Source organism: Astatotilapia calliptera, chromosome 1 (assembly GCF_900246225.1).
Source record: "Astatotilapia calliptera chromosome 1, fAstCal1.2, whole genome shotgun sequence".
Classification (NCBI taxonomy): domain Eukaryota; kingdom Metazoa; phylum Chordata; class Actinopteri; order Cichliformes; family Cichlidae; genus Astatotilapia; species Astatotilapia calliptera.
The window spans coordinates 4,368,132-4,374,837 of record NC_039302.1 but is presented as its reverse complement, the minus strand read 5'-3'; the positions used below and the strand labels follow the sequence as shown (position 1 = coordinate 4,374,837).

At 46.9% G+C, this 6,706-nt stretch overlaps 1 pseudogene; it reads left to right on the top strand.

Annotated features, from left to right (window-relative positions):
- Window positions 1-1,393: 1,393 nt before the first annotated feature.
- On the top strand, window positions 1,394-4,929 carry LOC113008409 (uncharacterized protein K02A2.6-like; annotated as a pseudogene).
- The last annotated feature ends 1,777 nt before the right edge of the window (window positions 4,930-6,706 follow it).

Here is a 6,706-nt window from a genome sequence, read left to right as displayed (position 1 = left end):
GGCGACAGCCCCAAAACATCACTGCTCTCGAGAAGATCTGCATGGAGGAATGGGCCAAAATACCAGCTACTGTGTGTGCAAACCTGGTAAAGACCTATAGTAAACGTTTGACCTCTGTTATTGCCAATGTTGTGTATTTTGGGTTATAACAGGATCCGTAGTGGGCATGCCCCGATGCATTATGGGAAATGATGCTGTTGCTCGGGCTAGCTCCATGTTAAGTTGCTCCGTTATAATAAATACCGCAAGTTACGTCGTGGTCCGAGTATCATTGTTATACTAGTAACCCGGAGTGAAGATATAACAAAAGTGGCGACGAGGACGTCTGGACCGACGCTGCAGTCCGCTTTGGAGTTTTACTTTTTTTTTTTCCTGCTGATGCCTCGCGCTGACCTGGTGTTAGACGGCGCCGGAAGGAAAACGACGCTCCCAGTGTGCGAAGGTGGATGCCGCGTTCTTTTTCTCAGCGAAACGGGGAGGAATGTACAGCGGACAGGACGACGAAGGCAGACTCCGTAAGTGACGTTAACCAAAACATAAACGGATAAAAGAGACGTTACGAAAAGGAACAGTTGTGAGGGGAAGAGTGCCATTCAACCAGGAGCCGAGTAATGGCTGGAGTTACTGGCCCTATCGGTCCCTTCGACAAAAGCACGGAGCAATGGAGCTCATATACGGAGCGTTTTGGATATTTCGTTGCGGCTAACGACATACAGGATGCTAAACTGGTGCCCATTTTTTTGAGTGTGATAGGCCCAAAGACTTTTACCCTGCTAAGGAGCCTGCTACAGCCAGCAAAGCCAGGCAGTAAAAGTTTCACAGAGATCGTGGACACACTGACCAAACACTTCTCGCCCAAGCCCCTCGTGATCGCTGAATGGTTCAAGTTTCACAAGCGAAACCAAGAAGAGGGTGAGTCTGTCACAATGTTCGTTGCATCGTTACGCAAATTAGCTGAACACTGTGAGTTTAAAGATGTTTTAAATGACACATTAAGAGACAGACTCGTGTGTGGTTTAAGAAATGAAGCTGCACAGAAGAAATTGCTCACGGAAAGTGATTTGACTCTTGAGAAGGCAATTAATATCAGTGTGACCATGGAAATGGCATCAAAAGAAGCCCATGCGCTACATGCTACAGACAGAGTACACAAACTAGACAATGGTAAAGCAAATGCACAGGGACCATGTTTCCGCTGTGGCAAGTTAGGACACCTTGCTAGTGATTGCTGGTGCAAAGAAATGGATTGCAACAACTGTGGAAAAAAAGGTCATGTAGCACGGGCATGCAGGAACAAAAGGTGCAATGATAAGGGCTCAAAGCCTGGGAATAAAAGAGGCACCGCAAGATTCAAAAAAGAAAGACATGTTCACACAGTTAAACTTCATGAGGATAGAGCAAATGACTCCTCAGATGAAGAAGTGTTGTCTGCAATAAATACTGTGCGAATACTGAAGGTGGACGAAACCTCAGACGGCTTTTGGGTCACGCCCAAACTGGAGGGACATGTTGTAAAAATGCAGATTGACACTGGGTCAAAAGCATCACTAGTGTCATATAATGTCTATAGGACATGTCTGAAGCACCTTCCACTCAAACCCTCCGACACAGTATTTAAAGGATATACTGGACATCGAGTGCCTATGAAAGGAATGGCAGAGGTGACTGTTCAATACAATGGCCAAACTGCTAAGCTGCCTGTGTATGTTACGCAGAAGAACTGCCCTGCTATAATGGGACGTGTGTGGCTCAAAACAATCAGACTCAACTGGCAAGAGGTGAGAAAGCTGTCGCATGGTTCCTCTCAGCTACAGGCCATACTGGGAAAACACCAGGAGGTTTTTCGTGAGGAACTGGGCAGCATGAAAAAAATTACAGTGAAGCTGCATCTCAAGCCTGACTCCAAGCCAGTCTTTATGAAGGCTAGACCTGTGCCGTACGCCATTCGGCCCAAGGTGGAGTCTAATTTAGACGCATTGGTCAAGAATGGTGTTCTGGAGCCGGTTACGACCAGCGAGTGGGCCACGCCCATCGTTCCAGTTCTCCAAAAAGGACGGCGGAATCCGGATCTGCGGAGACTTCAAGGTATCCGTGAATCCTGTATTAACAGCAGAGCAGTATCCCCTTCCACTGATTGATGACTTATTTGCTGGTCTGAGTGGAGGACAAAAGTTCAGCAAAATAGATCTCAACCAAGCTTACCTGCAAATGCACGTTGAAGAGCAGTCACGTGACATGTTGACTATTAACACACATAAGGGACTTTTCAGATTTTGCAGGTTGCCTTTTGGCATCACATCAGCTCCAGCATTGTTTCAACGAGCGATTGATCAAATCCTGAGCGGATTACCTGGTGTGCAATGCTATCTGGATGATATCCTGTGTACAGGAGCAGATGATGAAGAGCATCTGCGCAACTTGGATGCGACCCTTCAGAGGCTGAAGGAATACGGATTGAGAGTCCGTAAGGAGAAATGTGACTTTGTCCAGTCATCTGTGGAATATCTAGGGCACGTGATTGATGCAAATGGACTTCACACTGCACCTTCGAAGATCACAGCAATCGTGGATGCACCCCCACCACGAAATGTCAGTCAGTTAAAGTCTTTCTTAGGGCTGTTGAACTACTACGGACGGTTCATACCCAACTTGGCATCACTCCTGAAACCACTGCACAACCTGCTACGCAAGGAAGAAGCATGGGAGTGGACAGCAAGCTGCCAAGACGCCTTTCAAAAGGCAAAGGATTCACTGACTGCAGTGATTTCCCACATTCTCCCAAATGGCGAAGAAAGGCCAATTGCATTCGCATCAAGGACATTAAACACAGCAGAGTCCAACTATGCTCAGCTGGAACGAGAGGCGCTGAGCATTGTATTCGGTGTTCGGAAATTCCACCAGTACCTGTACGGTAGGAAGTTTACACTGTTTACTGACCATAGGCCTCTCACAACCATCCTGGGACCCTATACAGGGATTCCATCTCTTGCTGCTTCACGTCTCCAGAGGTGGGCGTTGATATTGTCAGGACATTCTTATGACATCAAGTATCGCAAATCGGAGTCTCATTGCAATGCAGATGGGTTGTCCAGGTTACCCCTTCCTGTTAAAAAACCCGTCTCTGACACAGTTGAGATCCTCTACTTCAGGGAGGTAGAGACAGCACCTGTTTCGGCTGTGCAGGTGAAAAAGGCGTCCAGAAATGACCCTGTGTTGGCAGCAGTGCTGGACTGGATCATTAAGGGTCTGCCTGCAAGTAAGGGTGTAGACCTGAAGGCTTTCCTGGGAAAGCGGGCGGAGCTTTCTGTTCAGGCGGGATGTTTGCTGTGGGGGAGGAGAGTCATCATTCCCATGTCACTGCGACCAAAACTGTTGAAGCAACTGCATGCAGGACATAGTGGAATAGTGAGAATGAAGGAAATAGCGAGAAGCTATTTTTGGTGGCCAAATATGGACAAACAGATCGAGGAGATTGCTAAGAACTGCTCTTCGTGTCAGATGGTCCGGAACAACCCACCACTTGCTCCTCTTCATCCCTGGGAGTTCCCACAGGAGCCATGGCATCGGGTACACATTGACTTTGCAGGTCCATACGAGGACAAAATGTTTCTTGTAGCTGTTGATGCACACAGTAAATGGCCTGAAGTGACCATCATGAAATCAGCCACCACTGAAAAGACCATAGAAGCTCTAGGAGAAATGTGCAGTAGGTTTGGATCTCCTACTCAGATAGTCTCTGACAATGGACCTCAACTGGTTTCACAGGAAATGGAGGCTTTCCTACAGGCTAATGGAGTGCAGCACATTACGTCAGCTCCATACCATCCTGCAACGAATGGTCTTGCAGAAAGGTTTGTTCAGACAATGAAACATGCACTGAAAACATCACAAGGCCAAGGAACACTGCATCAGAGACTGCACAAGTTTCTGCTTAACTACCGGAATAGTCCACATGCGACCACAAGGACATCTCCTGCCAACGCAATGTTCAAAAGAGATCTGCGCACTACCTTTGATCTTTTGAAACCCTCAACTGTGAAGGACACTGTACAAAAACAACAAGAGAAACAAATCATGTACAGGGGTCAAAAGGTCAAGGGCAGAGTCTTCAGCACCGGCGAGTCAGTGCAGGCCAGGAACTACCGTGAGTACACAAGTGGGTTCCTGCAACTGTCATTGCTCAAACTGGTCCAGTTTCATATACAGTTCAGGTGGCCGATGGAGTCTGGAGAAGACACGTGGATCAGCTACTCCGGTCCGCACCAGTGTCTGCAGAAGGGTCTTGCGGAGATCTTGAAAATGCACTCATCGACTCGTCAGCCCCTTCACACACACAAGTAGAGAACTCCACCACATCAGGAACAGTGGTTCCACCTGTAAAGGAGACTGTAAGAGAGACTGAGACATCTTCGGTGTCAGGAACAAAGGCTCCACAAGAGAGCACACAGACTGACGTTACCACAGACCGCCGATACCCCAATAGAGAGCGGCGGCCTCCTGTTCGTCTGAGTTATTAGATGGCACCTGACCCAAATGAACGGGGCAGAATAATCCCCATGGGTCATGGGGGAGGTTGAGGTAGTCCACCCTCACTTCCCAAGATAGCAATTAAAAGAGTTGGTGTTGTAACCTTACAGTTAATAAGAGGTGAAATGTTTGTGAGGCTATTACTGTCATGTGCCAGTGAAGACTGAAGTTTGTGAGTAGATCACCTGTTTATTTCATAGTACATCCTTTGTAAGAGGGGAGGAGATGTTGTGTATTTTGGGTTATAACAGGATCCGTAGTGGGCATGCCCCGATGCATTATGGGAAATGATGCTTTTCGGCTGTTGCTCGGGCTAGCTCCATGTTAAGTTGCTCCGTTATAATAAATACCGCAAGTTACGTCGTGGTCCGAGTATCATTGTTATACTAGTAACCCGGAGTGAAGATATAACAGCCAACAAAGGTTATGTTACAAAGTATTGAGTTGTATTTTTGTTATTGACCAAATACTTATTTTCCACCCTAATTTACGAATAAATTCTTTACAAATCCTACCATGTGGATTCATGGATTTTTTTTTTCACATTCTGTCTCTCACAGTTGAAGTGTACCTCTGGTGCAAATTACTGACCTCTGTCATCATTTTAGGTGGGGGAACTTGCACAATCCGTGGCTGACTAAATACTTTTTTGCCCCACTGTATGAGCGATGCAGATAAAAAGAAATATGCAACTGTCAAAGAGGCATTTGACAAACATTATGTAGAAAAACACAACATAATTTTTGAAAGAGCACAGTTTAACTCCAGACAGCAACAGGATGGGGAAAGTACAGAGTCGTTCATCACTGCTGTGCACAAACTTGCAGAAAATTGTGCATTTGGAGCACTCAAAGACGAACTCATAAGGGGCAGAATTGTGGTTGGCATAAAAGACAAAAGACTGTCCGAGCAGCTGCAAATGGACTCAGAGTTGACTCTTGCTAAAGCCATTGAGAAAGTTAGGCAGAGCGAAACGGTAAAGAAACAACAATCAATACTTCACAGCAGCGCGGCAGTGGAGAAAACACTGAACATGGACACAATACGGACAAATACAAAACGTGGGAAAATGCAGACGTGGCAGAAGAAAGAACAAAAGCCAATCAAGCAAAGTGAAAAGGAATGTGGCCGCTGTGGTCGCAAGAACAAACACTCATGGAAAGAATGTCCAGCCAAAGAGGTACAGTGTCGAAAATGTCAGAAAAAAGGACACTTTGCTTTGGTCTGTCGCAGTAGCGAAGCTACAGCGCTACGCGGAGCTACAGCGCTACGCGAAGTGACAGAAAATCAGAAAGATACAGACAGCGAGGATTGTGTGTTCTTGGGAGAAGTAGAGACTGAGAGGTCACAGCCCAGGGTGCAAAAGGTCAAGTTAAATGGGGAAAATGTATATTTTAAACTTGACACAGGGGCGGATGTTACATCTATTCCAGAGGGTTTGTACAGTCCAGACAGAGATGGTAAGCTGCAGAGACCCAGAAAGAAGTTACTAGGGCCAGGCAGTTGCCCACTCAATGTTAAAGGCTGCTTCGAGGCTCAGTTAGCAGTGAAAGGGCGCAGTGTTTCTCAAGACGTCTACCTTGTGTCAGGTCTAGTACGGCCACTGTTAAGCAGGCCAGCGTGTGAGGCTCTGGGTCTTGTGTACAGAGTAAGCACAGTAACGGAATCGATGACAGATTTCAGGGCAGCATACCCAGATGTTTTTAAAGGTTTAGGCATGCTGAGGGAGCCTTACCACATTGAGCTAGAGCAAGGAGCTGTACCAATAGCCCTATCCGCCCCAAGACGTGTTCCTCTTCCCCTCAGAGATGCAGTGAGAAATGAGCTGCACAGAATGGAAGAAATGGGTGTTATCTCCAAAGTCACTGAGCCTACAGAGTGGTGATCTGGCATGGTAGTGGTCCCCAGACCAGCAGGAAAGCCCCGCAGAATATGTGTAGACCTCACACCCCTGAACACAGTAGTCAAAAGAGAAAGGCACATCCTCCCAGCAGTAGATCAAACACTAGCGATGATGAAAGATGCGAAAGTGTTCACAAAGCTCGATGCCCAGTCTGGATTCTGGCAAATTCCGCTCACGCCAGAGTCGAAGCCACTCACTACCTTCATCACGCCTTTTGGAAGGTTTCAGTTCAACCGCCTTCCTTTTGGCATTGCATCGGCGCCGGAACATTTCCAA